The 20,729-nt window shown below is 33.5% G+C and overlaps 2 long non-coding RNA genes across 2 annotated transcripts in view; one reads left to right on the top strand and one right to left on the bottom strand.

The window, feature by feature from the left end:
• Nucleotides 1–377: 377 nt before the first annotated feature.
• Nucleotides 378–20,729, bottom strand: part of LOC127699971 (uncharacterized) — a 200,884-nt gene continuing 180,532 nt past the window's right edge. Inside the window, exon 2 of the long non-coding RNA XR_007981324.1 lies at nt 378–685. This is a non-coding gene — a long non-coding RNA (uncharacterized LOC127699971). The remainder of the gene's footprint in view (nt 686–20,729) is intronic.
• The window catches only part of LOC127699929 (uncharacterized), a 47,044-nt gene continuing 45,839 nt past the window's right edge, over nt 19,525–20,729 (top strand). Inside the window, exon 1 of the long non-coding RNA XR_007981304.1 lies at nt 19,525–20,454. This is a non-coding gene — a long non-coding RNA (uncharacterized LOC127699929). The remainder of the gene's footprint in view (nt 20,455–20,729) is intronic.

Here is a 20,729-nt window from a genome sequence, read left to right on the forward strand (position 1 = left end):
GAACTAACAACTTGAAACGTCATCCCAATGTAAAGTCTACCCAAGTGTTTCAAAACGCAGCTCCATATTTGGCTCCGTTTCATCATCACTAACTACATATGTGCTACTTATTATATATATATATATATATATATATCTTTTGTTGTGAATTATAATTTTCTTTGTGTTGTATATTTTTGGTGGTGGAGCTGTTCGACGTACGAAAGTATGGTTACCCTAAAGGCTATATATTAAGGTGTAAAAATCCAGAAAGATAAGTTATGTTTTTTTGGGTTTTTTTCGCACGAAGCGCGAATATTTTTATTTGTTTTTTCGACGCTATCAATCAAATAATTATTTTCCATTTTAAGTTGGTTATTTTTTATTTATATATCATGTATATAAAAGCAAATAATAATGATATGGTTTGATTTCATCAAAAATTGAAATATTGGGGTTCTTTGATATGCTGAATCTAACCGTGTATTTAGATTCTTAATTTTTGGTCCTGTTTTCAAATTGGTCTACATTAAAGTCCAAAGGGTCCAAAATTAAACTTAGTTTGATTTTAACAAAAATTGAATTCTTGGGGTTCTTTGATATGCTGAATCTAACCGTGTATGTATTTAGATTTTGGATATTGGACCATAATAGGTAAATTAAAATTTTTTAAGTTCTTCGACCACATTCATTCTGTGTCAGAAACCTATGCTGTGTCAAATATTTAATCACAATCCAAATTCAGAGCTGTATCAAGCTTGAATGTTGTGTCCATACTTGCCCCAACTGTTCAGGGTTCGACCTCTGCGGTTGTATCAAGCTTTGCCAGCGGAGCATTTTATTTATATTATTAAAAACACAGGTATTTTGGACCCCCCTTTTTTGGGCCCCATTGTAAAAAAAAAGTCTTGTTTTTTTCTATATTTACAATTTTCTACAATGTATAGACATATAACAAGTCTCAACAAACCATTACTAGTCGATTACAATACCTTTTTTACTATCCACACTAACCCCAAGTGAAAAAAGAAGAAGGTACCTTCGATGAATAACCTACTTTCACTTTGGAGGATCAGGTCAGGAAAACGATATAAATTTCATATAAAAACTCACTTACTTTTCATAAAAATTACATCCTTAGATTCCGGAGATATTTTATGCCCATGTCAAGACAGGTGTTCAAATTAGCGGTGATCCTTTCTCCTAGGTCCAGGAACTGTCAGATTTTCGCTCGGACTTCCGATTTGGCTATTAGCTGCACCCGATGGACTTTCGATTTTCAAGTTTTAGGAAACATGCATATCATGTATATATCACATGGACTCGGTTAGCAGATTAAAATTTTGTTAATCAATGTTTTTTAAATTTATTTTAGTATTTCCTGTCTATTTGTATTACTTTATTAACGTATTTGACGTTGACATCGATATTTCTTTTTTTTCTAGCAATGTGCAGTTTACTATCCATATCCGTATACTGAAAAATTCTAAATTTCAATAGTTAAAATGGTGAAATATAATCTCTTTTTGGTGTTACCATAGAAATATTCTGCATTGATTTGTTATAAAATATTGCAAAAAGAATGGTGAAAATGTTCCCAAAATTTGGTCCAAAGAAGAATTTCAATCCATTAGAGTGGTACCTTGTCTCAAACTATAGACATTTATCTATCAAGAGGTTCAAAAAAAGCATTTCACTTAATTTTTCCATAAACACATGATAAACATGATAAAACTGAACTGAAAAGTTTGAGAGTCAAACACTACAATAATGTCTTGATCTATTGGAGAAATACAGACTGTCAAACAGAAAAATGGCCTAAAATCATGCAAAAAAAACCCAATCTTGATGTTCATATAAACCCACACGTAAGGCTTTATTATTCTTCAACTACCTACAAATCTTGTGGACTGTTACCTTGTGAACTAGCATGTTAAAAATCGAGCTCATCTTTTTGGTCAAGTACAAAGCAGTGTTAATATTCACATTACATTAATATGAAAATGCATATTAATTTGCTGCTAGACGTTAAGTAGCCAATCATCATCATCTTTATATTTAGTTTTTCAACGCTATCAATCAAATTATTGTTTTCAAAATTTAACGCTATAAGGTATGGGGAAAATCTGTATTCAGAATATTTTTTTTCATCAAGTTGGGGATCAGAATATTTTTTTAGGAAAAAACATAACCCCCCCCCCTCCCCTTTAAGTTAAATGGTCGTTTCCTAACTACAAACATGTATCAGTACATATCAGTTTGACAAATATTTTAAGGTCCTGCCCCCAAGGGCATCACCATGGTCCATTGACTTTGAATTGATTATTAATTTTCTATGTGGAGTATCTACTTCAGTTAAATTGATAGTAACTACTTACAATAGACAACAATATTTTCTAAAAAGTTTCATTACTGTATGTACATCTCAGTTTGTCGACCATTTTGATGCCCAGTCCACTAGGTCCATAGACTTTGAATTAATAAGTAATGTTGCTGTCCATCAGATTGTCTTTTTCTGAATTTTGTGATGACAGGCGAGACACATCTCTATGTCAACAGTTCATTCTCATTTTTTATTTGGGGACCTTTTATAGCTTGCTTTGCGATACTGTTGAAGGCTGTATGATTACCATCTAGGTCATTTGGTCTTTGGTGGAGAGTTGTCTTATTGACAATCATGCCACATCTTATTTTCATAAAAGTGCCCCAAAAAAATTTGTACGTATAACACATTTGATTTGTGAAAAATAACTTTAGTTTAAGTGAATGGATCTCTATGAAACTTTACCAGAAAGTTCAATACCACAAATGGAAGGTTGGGATAGATTTTTGGGTTTATGATATTAACAGTTTAGGAATTAAGGACCAAAAACAAGCATTTTTGTTGTTTCCGGACTTGTGTTTAAGTGTATGGATCACTCTACAATTATACCACAAGGTTACATATCACGAAGGAAAGGCTTGGATTGAGTTCTGGAATAATTGCCCCAAAAGTTCAGGAATATGGGGCGAAAAAAGGGCAAAAAACAAGCATTTTTCAGGTTTTGTTTAAGTGTATGGATCTCTCTAAAAAAAAATTGTGCTACAAGTTCTATACCACAAAGGGTTTGATGGGAGTGAATTTAGGGGGTAATTACTCAAAGGGAGGGGGTTCAAAAAATTTGGGGGCATTTTTTCCGATTTTTTTTGGAGAGGAGGTTCATATTTCTTTCTTCCAAAAAGTTTTGAAATTTAAAATTTTTGGAAAGCTTCAAGAAGAAATCTTCGCAATAGCACAGTATTGCGCAACAGCACAGTATTGTATAATAGCACAGTTTTGTGCAATAGCACAGTACATGTATAATGCACAATAGCACAGTATTGGGCAATAACAAGAAATCTTCAATTGCACAGTATTGCACAATAGCAAGAAATCTTCTGTTGCCCATTAGCACAGTATTGCGCAACAACACAGTATTGTGCAATAGCAAGAAATCTTCAATTGCACAGTATTGCGCAGTAGTACAGTATTCTGCAATAGCAAGAAATCTTCAATTGAAAATAAATACAAATCTTTTTATACGACCGCAAAAAAATTTTTGTGGTCGTATATTGGTATGACGTTGGCGTCGTCATCGTCGTCGTCGTCGTCGTCTGGCGTCGTCCGGCGTCGTCCGAAGACACATTGGTTTTCGCACTCTAACTTTAGTTTAAGTGAATGGATCTCTATGAAATTTTACCACAAGGTTCAATACCACAAAAGGAAGGTTGGGATTGATTTTGGGGGTTATGGTACCAACAGTAAAGGAATTGGGGGCCAAAAATAAGCATTTTTGTAACTTCCAGACATAACTTGTGTGTTAGTGTATGGATCTCTCTGACATTGTACCACAAGGTTCCATATCACAAAAGGAATGCTGGGATTGATTTTGGGGGTAATTGCCTCAAAAGTTTAGGAATTAGGGGCAAAAAAAGGGGCAAAAAACAAGCATTTTTCTAGTTTCATGACAATAACTTGTGTGTAAGTGTATGGATCTTTCTGAAATTTTACTACAAGGTTCCATATCACAAAGGGAAAGCTGGAATTGAGTTTGGGGGTAATTGCCGAAATGTTTAGGAATTGGGGGCCAAAACAGGGCCAAAAATAAGCATGTTTCTAGTTTCCAGACAATAACTTGTGTTCAAGTGTATGGATCTCTCTGAAATTGTACTGCAAGGTACCATACCACAAAGGGAATGCTGGGATTGATGATGAGGGTAATTGCTTCAAAATTTTAGGAATTAGGGGCCAAAAAGGGGCAAAAAACAAGCATTTTTCTAGTTTCAGGACAATAACTTGTGTGTAAGTGTATGGATCTTTCTGAAATTGTACTACAAGGTTCCATATCATAAAGGGAAAGCTGGGTCTGAGTTTGGGGGTAATTGCCCTAAACGTTTAGGAATTTGGGGCAAAAGAGGGGCCAAAAAACACATTTTTCTAGTTTCCAGACAATAACTTTTGTTCAAGTGTATGGATCTCTCTGAAATTGTACTGCAAGGTACCATACCACAAAGGGAAGGCTGGGATTGAGTTTGGGGGTGATGAATCATAAGGGGGTTCAAAAAATTTGGGGGGGGGGGGGGAAATATTTTTTTTTTTCCTTTTTTTTTTCTTTTAAAATTTTCCATTTTAAGTTGGTTATTTCTGATTTATATTTAAAAGCAAATAATAATGATATGGTAGGAGATACACACCAAACAGGATGTGTAAATTATTATATAATAAGTATTGTGCAATAGCAAGAAATTTTCAATTGCACAGTATTGCACAATAGCAAGAAATCTTCAATTGCACAGTATTGCGCAATAGCAAGAAATCTTCAATTGCACAGTATTGCTCAATAGCAAGAAATATCCAATAGCACAATATTGCGCAATAGCACGAAATTGACAATTGTACAGTATTGCGCAATAGCAAGAAATATTTAATTGCACAGTATTGTGCAAGAGAAGATACTAAGTATAAATTGCTTATTTCTTGACCAATTTCAATGGGGTTTTATTCTTGAATTCTTGGGGTTCTTTAATATGCTGAATCAAACCTTGTATTCAGTTTTTGGATTTTGGGCCCAGTTTTTAAATTGGTCCACATTGAGGTCCAAAGGGTATAAAATTAAACTTTGTTTGATTTCATCAAAAATTGAATTATTGGGGTTCTTTGATATGCCGAATCTAACCGTGTATTTAGATTCTTAATTTTTGGTTCTGTTTTCAAATTGGTCTACATTAAGGTCCAAAGGGTCCAAAATTAAACTTAGTTTGATTTTAACAAAAATTGAATTCTTAGGGTTCTTTGATATGCTGAATCTAAACATGTATTTAGATTTTTGATTATGAGCCCAGTTTTTAAGTTGGTCCAAATCGGGGTCCAAAATTAAACTTTGTTTGATTTCAACAAAAATTGAATATATGGGGTTCTTTGATATGCTGAATCTAACCATGTATTTAGATTTTTGATTTTTGGGCCCCGTTATCAACTTTGTCCACATTGAGGTCAAAAGGGTCCAAAATTAAACTTTGTTTGATTTCATCATAAATTGAATTCTTGGGGTTCTTTGATATGCTGAATCTAACCATGTATTTAGATTTTGGATATTGGACCATAATAGGTGAATGTCCAATTTAAAATTTTTAAGTTCTTAGACCACATTCATTCTGTGTCAGAAACCTATGCTGTGTCAAATATTTAATCACAATCCAAATGCAAAGCTGTATCAAGCTTGAATGTTGTGTCCATACTTGCCCAAACTGTTCAGGGTTCGACCTCTGCGGTCGTATCAAGCTGCGCCCTGCGGAGCATTTTATTATCAATTTCAATGGGATCAATTTTAAGTCTTTAATGTTTGGGGGTTCTAACCTTGTATTAGTTTTTTCGATATTGAGTCCCATTTCAAAATTGGTCTACATTTAGGTCAAAAGAGTCCAAAATTAATATTTGTTTGATTTCACCAACAACTGAATTATTGCGGCTGTATGATATGCTGAATCTTATTTTGCATTTTGATTTTTTTATTTTGGGCCCTGTTTTCAAATTAGTTCATGCTAATGTTTGAGGGTAAAAAACTAAACTATTTTGACTTGGATGGCAATTATACCACATCTTCTTATTTCTATAAGTAATACTACTTTTGTTTTTTATGCCCCCGCTGTAGTGGAGGGGGCATTAAGTTTTACCCTTGTCTGTCCATCCGTCCGTCCCAAAGTTGGTTTCCCATCTCTAACTTTAGTTTGCCTCAACCAAATGTTATGAGACTTATACACAATGCTTATTACCACTAAATACAGATCAAGATTGAATTTTGGTGGCGTCACTTCTACCGTTCTAGAGTTATGCTCCTTTACAAATGGAAAAATTGCTAAATTTTTCGTTTCCGTTCTCTAACTTAAGTTTGGCTCATTTAAATGTTATGAAACTTATACACAATGCTTATTAGGGCCCTGCCGAATGGCGGACGCCCTATAGTGACCAGTCTGTCCATCCGTCTGTCTGTTCGTCTGTCCATCCGTCCATCCTTAACAAATTGTGTCCGCTCTATATCTAGAGAACCGCTAGGATTTCAAAGTTTATACTTGACATGTATATTAACCAACACCAGAGGGTGTGTCATATTGTATGAACAACTGCCTAGGTCAAAGGTCAAGGTCAAAAACTTTGGTTTTAGTTGACAACCCCATGTCCTATGGTAAAGATCGTGTCCGCTCTATATAAACATAAAAATTGCTGAATTTTTCGTTTCCGTTCTCTAACTTTAGTTTGTCTCAACCAAATGTTATAAAACTTATACACAACCTTTCTAGAGTTATGCATGTTTACAAATAGAAAAATTGCTGAATTTTTAGTTTATGTTCTCTACTTAAGTTAGCCTCAACCAAATGTTATGAGACTTACACACAATGCTAATTACCACAAAACTCAGATCAAGTTCAAATTTGGGTAGCATCACTTTTACCGTTCTTCAGTTATGTCCCTTTATAACTATATGATGTGCAAGCGGGGGCATCATCTGTGTCCACATGTGGACACTATCCACATTTTTTACATATTTTGATTTAGATGAAAGATGTTTGAATATCAAATCTGTCAAAGCTTGGACCGATTTGAAACTGGAATGTGAATGTTCATGCAACATTGAATGCATGTCGAAATGCAGCAAGGAATGTATGTTGAAATGCAACTAGGAATGCAAGGGGAACAAGCAATGGATAGGAGGTCAAAATAAAACAGTACTTACACACAATAATCATACTGTCGGAAACAGGGATATAATAATGCTGGAGCAGTCTGAACATAAGAATTCCATCATGATGAGAAATCTTACAAAAGCTGATTGGAACTCAACTTTTACCTGCAGTTTTGGTACACTTTTTAAGTCAATCAGCTTAGATGGATATAATGACCGTAAGTTTAACTTTTTATACTTCTATATACAATTTTTTTTGCGTTCATATTATCATAATTATGTCATGGCGATGTCTGTGGCGTGTCAAATTGTCATCCGAAGACATTTGTCATCCTAGACATTTTGGTTTACAGGATCTCTATGAAATTGAAATTGTAGCACAAGCCTTAAAGTTTCCATATATATATATATACTACACAAGGAAGGTTTATATTGATTTTGGGGTTTATTGTCATCGCTGTTAGGAATTAGGAGCCAAAAACAAGCATTTTTTTCTTATTTCAGGACAACAACTTATGTATTAGTGTATGGATCTCTATGAAATTTTACCACAAGGTTCTATACCAAAAAGAATGTTGAGGGTCGTAGCCTAAACCGATTAGGAATTAAAGGCCGAAAAGGGGTAAAAAAACAAGAACTTTCTGGTTTGTGGACAATTACTTGAATATTAGTCTCAGGATTGCTATGAAATTGTACCACAAGGTTTTAAACGATAAAAAGAACGTAGGGGGATTGTTAGGGCGTTCTGACCCTACAGGTTTAGGAAAAAAGAAGCCAAAAACAATATATTTTTATACGCCCGTTTACAGGACGTATTATGGTATACTGTTGTCCGTCTGTCCGTCCGTCCGTCTGTCCGTCCGTCGTCAACATGTCGGACATTAACTCAAAAACGCTTTAACCAATTTGCAAAAAACTTTGGTGAATTGTTTATATCTAATGACGTGAGCTCCCTTTCCTTTTTTATAAATTTTAGATTTTACTTTTCCGAGTTATGAGGTTTTATTCATTTAAAAAAGGGGGATTTTCCAGTTTTCGGAAAATAACTCAAGAATGCTTTCACCAACTTGCAAGAAATTGTGGTGAATTGTTTATATCTATTGACATGAGCTCCCTTTCGATATTTATATATTTTAGATTTTATGTTTCCGAGTTACAGGGTTTTATTCATAAAAAAAGGGGGATTTTCCAGTTTTCGGACAAAAAATCAAAAATGCTTTCAGCAGTTCTTATGAAACTTTGGTGAATTGTTTATATCTATTGATGTAAGCTCTGTTTAGAATTTTATAAATTTTACATTTTACATTTTTGAGTTATGGGGTTTTATTCATTAAAAAAGGGGTGATTTTCCAGTTTTCGGACAATAACTCAAAAATGCTGTCACCAATTCTCATGAAACTTTGGTGAATTGTTTATATCTATTGATCATGTTGATGTAAGCTCCCTTTTGATTTTCATAAATTTCTAATATGACATTGAGAAGTAATTGAACTTTATTTGTTTATAGTCTGACAACAGATTTACTAAGTATTGCACAACAGCAAGAAATCTTTAATTGACTATGAATTCAATTCATATAACCAATTTCAAGTTCTTTGACTACATTTATTCAGAAACCTATAATATGTCAAATATTTAATTACAATCCAAATTCAGATCTGTATCAAGCTTGAATATTGTGTCCATTTTTGCCCCAACTGTTCAGGGTTGGACCTCTGCAGCCGTATCCAGTTGCGCTCAGCGAAGCAGTTTATTATTATTTGTATCAATTGATTATTTTTTTTAACAATTTCAATGGGGTTTTTATTCAGTCTTGAAATCTGGTGGTCTTTAATATGCTGAATTTAACCAGGTATTTAGAATCTGGATTTTACGGGACGTATTACTATTATGGTATACCTCTGTCCGTCCGACCTTCGTCAACATGTCTGACATTAACTCAAAAACACTTTAATAAATTTGCATAAAACTTTGGTGAATTGTTTATATCTATTGACGTGAGTTTCCTTTCGTTTTTTATAAATTTTAGATTTTAATTTTCCGAGTTATCGGTTTTATTCATTGAAAAAAGGGGGATTTTCCAGTTTTCTGATAATAACTCAAGAATGCTTTCACCAACTTGCAAGAAATTTTGGTGAGTTGTTTATATCTATTGACATGAGCTCCCTTTCTATTTTTTTAAAATTTTAGATTTTACGTTTCCAAGTTACAGGGTTTTATTGTCTCGCTTGGCGGAGTCAAAAAGCGAGACATAGGTATGCTGTTTCCGGAGTCGGCGGCGGCGGTGTCAACAATGTATTAGTTTGTGATTAGGTCTAGTTTGTGGGGAACCACAAGTTGAAGGTCAATCATATTTGGTATGCAGTTCACAGTATAAGCATTGGCACATCTCATTTCCATGGAGATTATTTGGCCCTGCCCCCTCAGTCATGGTCTATTGACTTTGAAGCTTTTGCTTTAAAATAATATTTTACATGTATTAGTTTGTGATTAGGTCAGTTTATGGGGAACCACTAGTGGTAGGTCAATGATATTTGGTATGCAGTTGTATAAGCATTGGCATATCTCATTTCCATGGAGATTATTTGACTCCGCCCCTTGGTCATGGTCTATTGACTTTGAAAATTTTGCTTAGTTAACATGTATTAGTTTGTGATTAGGTCAGTTAAAGGGGAACTATTAGTGGTAGGCCAATGTTAATTGGTATTCAGTTGTATAAGTATTAGCACATTTCATTTCCATGGAGAATATTTGGCCCCTTCCCCTCAGTCATGGACTCATGGTCTATCGACTTGAAACTTTTGCTTAGTTTACATGTATTAGTTTGTGATTAGATCAGTTTAAGATGAACTGCTAATGTTAAGTCAATGATATTTGATATGCAAATTTATTGGCATTTTTAAGTATCGTTTCCATGGAGATTTTATAGCTCCACCCTCTCTTCATGGTTCATTGACTTTGAAACTTTTGCATAGTTTACAAGTTTATGTTTTTGTTAAGGTTTGTTTAAAGGGAACGACTTATAATAAGTCAATGATATTTGGTATGCAGTTGTATAAGCAATGGCACATCTCATTTACATGGAGATTGTTTAGCCATGTACCTCAGTCATGGTTCGTTGAGTTTGAATGTTTGCCTAACTTATGTAAAATGTTAAGTATTGTTATTTTAATGTCAATATTTGCATAATCAAAATTATGAAAAAGCGAGACATATCTCTGTGATAACAGTTTATTGTTAATAAAAAAGGCGGATTTTCCAGTTATCGGACAATAACTCAAAAATGCTTTCAGCAGTTCTAATGAAACTTTGGTGAATTGTTTATATCTATTTATGTAAGCTCCCTCAAGAATTTTATAAATTTTACATTTTACATTTCTGAGTTATGGGGTTTTATTCATTAAAAAAGGGGGGATTTTTCAGTTTTCGGACAATAACTTAAAAATGCTTTCAGCAATTCTCATGAAACTTTGGTGAATTGTTTATATCTATTGATTTAAGCTCCCTTTTGATTTTCATAAATTTCTAATACGACATTGAGAAGTAATTGAACTTTATTCTTCAAAATGTCACGGGCGTATCATGCGCTCATCCGCAGCTGTTTATGAACTTGCACATGTTAAGGTATAAAGGGTCAAAAATCAAAATTTATTTGATGACATAAAAAATTTAATTATTGGTGTTCTTTTTAAAATATACTGAACCTTACAGCTCAACTGCATGTATTTAGATTTTTTGGAGAAGACAATTGCCTATAGAATTGACCAGACTTTTTACTTTCCAACCCTCTCACGGCAACGGATTTCATTTTGTATGTCATAGTTCAAAGATAAACACACAAAAGACTTATATAATAAGCCTAAATGACAAAACTAGAAAACAACCAAACCAAATGTTATGAAACTTATACACAATGCTAATATTACAACAATAAAAAAGATCAAGTTTGAATTTTTTTTGGCATCACTGTTACCATTCTAGAGTTATGCCCCTTTACAAATGGAAAAATTGCTGAATTTTTTGTTTCCGTTTTCTTAATTAAGTTTGCCTCAACCAAATGTGATGTAACTTATACCAGGGATGGGGTAATTGAAAATGTATAAATGGTAATCAAGTGTAATGCATTACAATTTCCATGTCATTGAATGTAATGTGTAATTGAGCATTTTTTCAATTACATGTAATGGTAATTTAATTAATTACAATGAAGAAAGCATGTAATGCTAAATTACTTTTGAATTACATTTCAATTACATGTACTTTTATGGTGTTAATCATGTTAATGATAAGAAATTGTGTTAATATAAATATTATTTATTTGACATACAGAAATGTTTTCTAAATAGTCTTGTAACTTAAAAAAATGTGAGAATCATATATTGGTGTTGTTCAGTTTTTAAGAAAGATCTTTATCTAAATAGATTGATAACATGTATATATTCATATGATCAAAATACACATGTACATGTATGTATTGTTAAACAAATGTATATATCTTTCTTAGACAGTTCATTTAGAATTTTAAATCACTGCACACAATTATTTTGTCAAATTAGTATACACAAAAGGATTATAGAATTAAAATTATCAGCTGTAAAAACAAATGGCAATTAATCAGACTAAATGTGTAATATATATATCTTTATTCTCAATAAACCATATACATAGGTATAGAGAAGACATTTTATGTACAATATTTACAATAAGACAGAACAAACAAAACAATTGGTAAGACAATATATGAAGTACATTTTAGCCAGGAGCACATATACCTGTGTTGATAATCTTTATAAATTTACAAAGTTTAATCAGTTCTGATTTGTGTTTTGAAGACATAATCTGCTTGTATTTAACAGTATTTGCATTTTTAAAATAATAATTTGACATACAATGTTTCCTGTTTTCTTCAAAGTATTTGCATTCTAATATGTAATGAAATTCATCACCAACGTCATTTTTACTACATAGAAGACACAGTCTATTATTTCTAACTATATTATTCCATCTACCCTGTTCAATAGGGAGCTTGTGATTTGTGGTCCTAAATCTACAAAAATCAATAGACAGTTTGTTCCCAAGAATTTCAAAATAATCTTCTTTTCCAAAAAAATCTTTAAAAAGTTTATAATTTAGTGCTTTTGGTGAGTTTTCAAGCAAAGAATGACAGACTTGTACAAACAGATCTTTAAGTCTGAGCTTGATGAATGAAACTAACCATTTACAATTCATAAAAGATTGCGTTTCCCACACATTGGGGATACCACATTCAATTAAAATAGGCTTTACTCTGTTTAACCATGAAAAATGCACATTGTCATTAATAGACATGTGATAACACAATTTATATAAAGTATATGATAGTTTTTGTCGAGCCTGCGACTTTTGTCGCAGAAAGCTCCACATAGGGATAGTGATCCGGCGGCGGCGGCGGCGTTAGCTTACTTCTTAAAAGCTTTATATTTTAGAAGGTGGAAGACCTGGATGCTTATATTTTAGAAGGTGGAAGACCTGGATGCTTCATACTTTGTATATGGATGCCTCATGTTACGAAGTTTCCGTCAGTCACATGTACAATGTCCTTGACCTCATTTTCATGGTTCAGTGACTACTTGAAAAAAAAGTTAACATTTTTTGTAATGTTAAATTCTCTCTTCTTATAAGTAGTAGGATAACTATATTTGGTATGTGCGTACCTTGCAAGGTCCTCATGCCTGTCAGACAGTTTTCACTTGACCTCGACCTCATTTCATGGATCAGTGAACAAGGTTAAGTTTTGGTGGTCAAGTCCATATCTCAGATACAATAAGCAATAGGTCTAGTATATTCGGTGTATGGAAGGACTGTAAGGTGTACATGTCCAACTGGCAGGTGTCATCTGACCTTGACCTCATTTTCATGGTTCAGTGGTTATAGTTAAGTTTTTGTGTTTTGGTCTGTTTTTCTTATACTGTATGCAATAGGTCTACTATATTTGGTGTATGGAATGATTGTAAGGTGTACATGTCTAGCTGACAGGTGTCATCTGACCTTGACCTCGTTTTCATGGTTCAGTGGTCAAAGTTAAGTTTTTGAGTTTTGGTCTTTTTTTCTAATACTATATGCAATAGGTCAACTATATTTGGTGTATGGAAATATTTTATGATCTATATGTCAGTCGCGCAGGTTTTATATGACCTTGACCTCATTTTCACGGTTCATTGCTCAGTGTTAAGTTTTTGTGTTTTGGTCTGTTTTTCTTAAACTATAAGCAATAGGTCAACTATATTTGTTATATGGAAGAATTGTTAACTGTACATGTCTGCCTGGCATGATTCATCTGACCTTGACCTCATTTTCATGGTTCATTGGTCAATGTTTAGTTTTCTTGGTTAATGTCAAGTTTATTTGACAGTTGTAATTAAGCTTTATATTTAGGACCATCAACATAATATCAATGATTAGTAAAGAAGGCGAGACATTTCAGCGTGTGCACTCTTGTGTCTCTTTACCAGAATTTAATTTCCCCCGAAATGAGATCAATCTATTTTTTATGTCCAAGTCTATAGGATATCTTCCAAGCTCCCCATAAATCATGTAAGAGGGTGTTGATGTTTTCAGACCTAATAATAATTTACAAAATTTTAGTTGTACCCTTTCAATTATCTCATTATTTCCAATACCCCATACTTCACAACCGTACAGTAATATTGGTATCACCATTTTATCAAATAAGTCCAACTGGCTACATATTATAGAAAGATTATGTAGACGACCTAGTCTTAACACTTCGTAAAGAGCCTTAGTAGCCTTTTCTACATTAAATTGCTTCGTTTTATTAAAATTACCTGTTCTTGTTAGAATTATGCCCAAATAGTTAAATTCATCAACGATATCCAGTTTTTTTCATTAAAGAAAAATTGAAAATTACATGATGGTCGTCTCCTTGCAAAAACCACGACCTTTGTTTTATCAACATTTACTTTTAGCCTCCATACATCTGTGTAATCTAGAAAACAATCTAATAGTTTTTGGAGTTCAGTTGCGGATTCGGCCATCAACACAGTATCATCAGCATACAGAATAATAAAAAGTTTTAAAAATATGTCAAGTTTTTCTTCAAGCTCTGTTGAGACTGATTTTAGGCCCTCTATATTACAGGTTTGCAAAAATGAATCAAGATCATTCAAAAATAGAGAAAAAAGAAAAGGCAATACATTTTCACCTTGTCTAACCCCGTTATTACATGGGAAAAATTCAGACATGGAATTGTAATATGAAATACATGACTTAGTACCTTGATACATATTTACAATAACATTATACATACATCCATTCATATTATTTAAAAGCATTTTATACCACAGTGCGTCTCGCCAAATCGTGTCAAACGCTTTTTCAAAGTCGACAAATGCACAAAATAATTTTTTCTTTTTAAATTTTAAAATTTCAAACAAAGAATGAATTACAAATAAATTATCAATTGTTGAATAACCCTTTCTAAAACCACATTGGTTTTCGTTTAAAATCACAAATTCTTCAGAGAAAAGATTTAGTCGCTCGCATAAAATTGCGGTAAAAAGTTTCCCCATACAACTCAAAATGGTAATAGGTCTAAAATTTTTGGGGTCCAACTTGCTACCTTTATTTTTATAAACAGGCTTAATGTAACCAATTAACCAACTGTCAGGAATAATACCAGTGCAAAATATAACGTTAAACAATTTTTCGTATAATTCATTGAATAAGCCAGATGTCGACTTGATATATTCATTTATTATATGATCATCCCCAAATGCTTTATCTTTCTTAAGGTTTTTTATGCCCTTAAGAATTTCGTCTTTTGAAATTATCTTGTTTAAATTTTCATTAAGCTTGTCAACATCATTCGGGTTTAGAGTTGAAATATTTGTATTTTCTTGATCATCTGGGGCGGCGTTCAAGTTTTTGAAAAAATCGAACAATTTAGTAATGGGGATGTCGGGTTGGTCTCTTTTTTTTCTACTGTTTAATAATTTCCAATACTCGTTTGAGTTATTGGATCTCAATATGTTTATTTTTTTAGCCATTTTTTTTTCTATGTGCAGTAATTGCTTTATCTAAAGTCTTTTTATATAATTTCTCCGAAGATTTCATAATTTGGCAGTTTTGTTCTGATCTATTGTTCTTAAATTTTCTTTTGAGCTTGCGATAATGTTGGCGAGCAAATTTAGTCACTGTCAAACCATTCTTTATCTAATTTTACTGGCTTGTTTTAGATTTCTTCGAACCTCTAGTTCTAGTAACCCCAAATGTTGCCTTGGCAGAGTCCAAAAATAAGTCACACATGTTATTAACAATAATGTTCAGTTCATTTTTATTCATATTTGCTTCAACTTTATCAATTTCTTCAATTAGAGCATAAACCCCTTCCACATCTATCCCATTTTGAAAATCCAAAGTTTTATCATTATCCCACTTTTTGATATTTTCTGGACGGTTACATGTATCTGATCCAGCATTTAAACACTGATTTCTTTCAACATCTTGTTTAGTGCTCGCCAAAGTTATCTCTACTGGGGAATGAACATCAGAATATAAAGTAGAAAAATCAAGTACATGAAAATTAGTAAAATATTTTAACAACTCAGCACTACTAATACAATAATCTATATTACTGCTATTTCTACATGTTAATTTACCATACTGTCTATCATCGCCAATTCGACCATTTACAATAAATAAATTGTTTCCTTTGCATAAATCTAACAATCGTTTCCCGTATCCATTTTTTACCCCGTCCAAAGACTTTCTTTTCTTTGGAATATTAAATTCATCAAGCATATACACTTTATTTTCTATAAAATCTGTTATATTATTTGTATGTTTATCATTATGTATAATAACAAAATCGTCATCGTCTGCTGTTCGTCCGTTAAAATCTCCTAGTAATGACACATATTTATAAGTATTAGAAAAAATAATGTATTCATTTTCTAACTGACTGTAAGCATCTTGAGATGAGTAATTTGTGTATTCCGGAGGAATATATACTATGCCAAAAACTATATCATCGTCAATACTAAGTAAATCTGATAAAACTTTGAACCAAAGAACAAACTGACTGTCAGTTGTTAACACTTTTATTTTATTTGCTATTTCTAATTTGTATCCTAAAGTATCCCCCCTGACCTATTTCTTGACACTTTCTTTCTATTTTTCATTTTGAATTCATAACCTGGTAAATCAATAATATCTATATCGTCAGTTTTTTTTTCAACTAAACAAATTATATCGTTATTATTTAACAATGACTGAAATTCAGGGTAGTTCAATCTTTTTTTAACACCTCAACAATTTAGACACAAAATATTGATATCACTTCTAATATGAACATTTTTGAAAGTTTTTAAAGAATCATTACAGTTCAAATTTACATCTGTTAAATTTTGGTCATGCTCTCCGTGGCATTCCTATAGGTGAGTTGATTCACTACTTGGGCTTGACCCAGATCTTTGTCGTTTGTGAGGTCGACCGTTAGTATTTTCTGGGGTCATCATTACGTCTCTAAACCCTCCATTCGAATGCACTCTGTGCTGGTCATCTATACTGGTATTAGTTTGTTCTGTGAATACGAATTTAGTAAAGTATAATTGTAATTTAATTAATTACATTTCAAAAACTGTGTAATTTTTATTAATTAGTGTAATTGATCATTTTTGCAATGTAATGTGTAATTAATTAATTACATTTCAATGTAATTGACCCCAAGTCTGACTTATACACAAAGCTTATTAACCCAAACATTGATTAAAGTTGAATTTGGATATTGTCACTTTTACTGTTCTTGAGTTGTGTCTATTTACAAATGGAAAAATTGCTGTATTTTCTGTTCCCTTACTTTAGTTTGCCTCAAACAAATGTTATGAAACTTAATGCTTATTACCACAAAACTCAGGTCCAGTCTGACATTTGTTGGCGTCAATTTTACTGTTCTAGAGTTATGCTCCTCACAAGTGGAAAAACTGCTGAATTTTTAAACGACTGCAAAAAAAAATTTTGCTGTCGTATATTGGTATGACTTTGTCGTCGTTGTTGTCCGAAGACAGTCACACATTGGGTTTCGCACTTTAACTTAAGTTTAAGTGAATGGATCTCTATGAAATTTTACCATAAGGTTCAATACCACAAAAGGAAGGTTTGGGATTGATTTTGGGGGTTATGGTACCAACAGTTAAGGAATTGGGGGCCAAAAATAAGCATTTTTGTAACTTCCAGACACAACTTGTGTGTTAGTGTATGGATCTCTCTGACATTGTACCACAAGGTTCCATATCACAAAGGGAATGCTGGGATTGATTTTGGGGGTAATTGCCTCCAAATTTTAGGAATTAGGGGCCAAAAAGGGGCAAAAAACAAGCATTTTTCTAGTTTCATGACAATAACTTGTGTGTAAGTGTATGGATCTCTCTGACATTGTACCACAAGGTTCCATATCACAAAGGGAAGGCTGGGATTGATTTTGGGGGTAATTGCCTCCAAATTTTAGGAATAAAGGGCCAAAAAGGGGCAAAAAACAAGCATTTTTCTAGTTTCATGACAATAACTTGTGTTCAAGTGTATGGATCTTTATGAAATTGTACTACAAGGTTCCATATCCCAAAGGTAAAACTGGAATTGAGTTTGGGGGTAATTGCCCAAAACATTTAGGAATAAGGGGTCAAAAAGGGGCCAAAAATAAGCATTTTTCTAGTTTCCAGACAATAACTTGTGTTCAAGTGTATGGATCTTTCTGAAATTGTACTGCAAGGTTCCATACCAAAAAGGGAAGGCTGGGATTGATTTTGGGGGTAATTCCCTCAAAATTTTAGGAATAAGGGGCCATAAACTGGCAAAAAAACCAAGCTATTTTCTAGTTTCAGGACAATAACGAGTGTGTAAGTGTATGGATCTTTATGAAATTGTACTGTAAGGTTCCTTATCACAAAGGGAAAGCTGGGTTTGAATTTGGGAGTAATTGCCCTAAACGTTTAGGAATTTGGGGCCAAAAAACAAGCATTTTTCTAGTTTCCAGACAATAACTTGTGTTCAAGTGTATGGATCTCTCAGAAATTGTACTGCAAGGTACCATACCACAAAGGGAAGGCTGGGATTGAATTTGGGGGTGATGAATCATAAGGGGCTTCAAAAATTTGCAGGGGGGGGGGGGGGGGGGGGAATTTTTTTTTCCTTTTTTTTTCACTAAAATTTTCCATTTTAAATTGGTTATTTCTGATTTATATATAAAAGCAAATAATAATGATATGGTTTGAATAGGTAAATTAAAATTTTTTAAGTTCTTAGACCACATTCGATCTGTGTCAGAAACCTATGCTGTGTCAAATATTTAATTACAATCCAAATTCAGTGCTGTATCAAGCTTGAATGTTGTGTCCATACTTGCCCCAACTGTTCAGGGTTCGACCTCTGCGGTCGTATCAAGCTGCGCCCCAGCGGAGCATTTTATTCTAGTTTCCAGACAATAACTTGTGTTCAAGTGTAAGGATCTCTCTGAAATTGTACTACAAGGCACCATACCACAAAGGGAAGGCTGGGATTGATTAAAGGGGTAATTGCCTCAAAATTTTAGGAATTAGGGGCCAAAAAGGGGCAAAACAACAAGCATTTTTCTAGTTTCAGGACAATAACTTGTGTGAAAGTGTATGGATCTTTATGAAATTGTACTACAAGGTTCAATATCACAAAGGGAAAGCTGGGTTTGAGTTTGGGGGTAATGTAATTGCCCTAAACGTTTAGGAATTTGGGGCCAAAAACAAGCATTTTTCTAGTTTCCAGACAATAACTTGTGTTCAAGTGTATGGATCTCTCTGAAATTGTACTGCAAGGTACCATACCACAAAGGGAAGGCTGGGATTGAGTTTGGGGGTGATGAATCATAAGGGGGTTCAAAGAATTGGCGGGGGGGATTTTTTTTTTCCTTTTTTCCCTTTTTTTTTCTCTAAAATTTTCCATTTTAAATTGGGTATTTCTGATTTATATATAAAAGCAAATAATAATGATATGGTTTGAAAAGGTAAATTAAAAATCTTTAAGTTCTTATACCACATTCATTCTGTGTCAGAAACCTATGCTGGGTCAAATATTTAATCACAATCCAAATTCAGTGCTGTATCAAGCTTGAATGTTGTGTCCATACTTGCCCCAACTGTTCAGGGTTGGACCTCTGCGGTCGTATCAAGCTGCGTCCAGCGGAGCATTTTATTCCCTTTTGTTCTCTAACTTAAGTATGCCATAACCAAATGTTATGAAACTTATACACAATTCTTACTACAAAACTCAGATTAAGTACAAATTTGGGTAGTGTCCCTTTTTATACGACCGCAAAAAAATTTTTGTGTTTGTATATTGGTATGACGTTGGCGTCGTCGTCGTCGTCCGGCGTCGTCGTCGTCATCCGAAGACACATTAGTTTTCGCACTCTTACTTTAGTTTAAGTGAATGGATCTCAATGAAATTTTACCATAAGGTTCAATACCACAAAAGGAAGGTGGGGATTGATTTTGGGGGTTATGGTACCAACAGTTAAGGAATTAGGGGCCAAAAATAAGCATTTTTGTAACTTCCAGACATAACTTGTGTGTAAGTGTATGGATCTCTCTGACATTGTACCACAAGGTTCCATATCACAAAGGGAATGCTGGGATTGATTTTGGGGGTAATTGCCTCCAAATTTTAGGAATTAGGGGCCAAAAAGGGGCAAAAAACAAGCATTTTTCTAGTTTCATGACAATAACTTGTGTGTAAGTGTATGGATCTCTCTGACATTGTATCACAAGGTTCCATAACACAAAGGGAATGCTGGGATTGATTTTGGGGGTAATTGCCTCAAAATTTTAGGAATTAGGGGCCAAAAAGGGGCAAAAAACAAGCATTTTTCTAGTTTCATGACAATAACTTGTGTGTAAGTGTATGGATCTTTTTGAAATTGTACAACAAGGTTCCATATCACAAAGGGAAAGCTGGAATTGAGTTTGGGAGTAATTGCCGAAAAAGTTTAGGAATAAGGGGCCAAAAAGGGGCCAAAAATAAGTATTTTTCTAGTTTCCAGACAATAACTTGTGTTCAAGTGTTATGGATCTCTCTGAAATTGTACTGCAAGGTACCATACCACAAAGGGAAGGCTGGGATTGATTTTGGGGGTAATTCCCTCAAAATTTTAGTAATTAGGGGCCATAAAAGGGCAAAAAAGCAAGCATTTTTCTAGTTTCAGGACAATAACTTGTGTGTAAGTGTATGGATCTTTATGAAATTGTACTGCAAGGTTCCATATCACAAAGGGAAAGCTGGGTTTGAGGTTAGGGGTAATTGCCCTAAAATTTTAGGAATTAGGGGCCAAAAAAGGGGCAAAAAACAAGCATTTTTATATGGACAAATACTTTAGTACAAAACATAATTTAAAGCAGTGTAAGGGAGATAAATCAAATACATCATTTGAATTACCTACAGTGTAAGGGAGGTAATCCACATACAACGTTTTGATTACTTCCCTTACACTGCTTTTAGATTATGTTTAAAGAAATGCATATTTATAAAGGA

Source organism: Mytilus californianus, unplaced genomic scaffold (genome assembly GCF_021869535.1).
Source record: "Mytilus californianus isolate M0D057914Y unplaced genomic scaffold, xbMytCali1.0.p SCAF_1, whole genome shotgun sequence".
NCBI classification, from domain to species: Eukaryota; Metazoa; Mollusca; class Bivalvia; order Mytilida; family Mytilidae; genus Mytilus; species Mytilus californianus.